Source organism: Lupinus angustifolius, chromosome LG01, assembly GCF_001865875.1.
Source record: "Lupinus angustifolius cultivar Tanjil chromosome LG01, LupAngTanjil_v1.0, whole genome shotgun sequence".
NCBI classification, from domain to species: domain Eukaryota; kingdom Viridiplantae; phylum Streptophyta; class Magnoliopsida; order Fabales; family Fabaceae; genus Lupinus; species Lupinus angustifolius.
Window position 1 is genome coordinate 31921859 of NC_032009.1, and position 931 is coordinate 31922789.

A 931-nucleotide genomic window follows, 5' to 3' on the forward strand; every position below is an offset into this window, starting at 1 on the left:
TTGTTGATGAAATATGTTGAATATTGTATATGAATGTTGTTGGGAACTTTTCTATGTGCAGGTGTTTGAAAAACTATGTTTAAATGTGTTTCGGTTGTCGAAAAGGACAAAATTGGTATTCTGTCCAAGTCCCTGTCGCTTGGGCGAGAAACTCTCGCCTGGGCGAGCAAAGTCTCGCTTGGGCGAGGATTGGGCGAGGGGGAGTTTTGGTTCTGGAATTCCCTCGCCCGGGCTACAGAATCTCGCTTGGGCGAGTAAGGGCCTCGCTTGGGCGAGAAACTCTCGCCTGGGCGAGCAAAGTCTCGCTTGGGCGAGTAAGGGCCTCGCTTGGGCGAGAAACTCTCGCCTGGGCGAGCAAAGTCTCGCTTGGGCGAGTAAGGGCCTCGCTTGGGCGAGAAACTCTCGCCTGGGCGAGCAAAGTCTCGCTTGGGCGAGTAAGGGCCTCGCTTGGGCGAGAAACTCTCGCCTGGGCGAGCAAAGTCTCGCTTGGGCGAGTAAGGGCCTCGCTTGGGCGAGAAACTCTCGCCTGGGCGAGCAAAGTCTCGCTTGGGCGAGTAAGGGCCTCGCTTGGGCGAGAAACTCTCGCCTGGGCGAGCAAAGTCTCGCTTGGGCGAGTAAGGGCCTCGCTTGGGCGAGAAACTCTCGCCTGGGCGAGCAAAGTCTCGCTTGGGCGAGTAAGGGCCTCGCTTGGGCGAGAAACTCTCGCCTGGGCGAGCAAAGTCTCGCTTGGGCGAGTAAGGGCCTCGCTTGGGCGATAGTACCTTCGCCTGGGCGAGGAAGGCTTCAGTTTATTTGAGATTTAAAGATGAATTGTCGCTTGGGCGACTAGTCCCTGCTTTGGCGAGGGACAGTGTGGAAAGATTGAAATGAGATGATGTGTGAACAATGCGATGGACCCGGGTAGGGTGTGTCGTGATATAAAAGTTGTGGA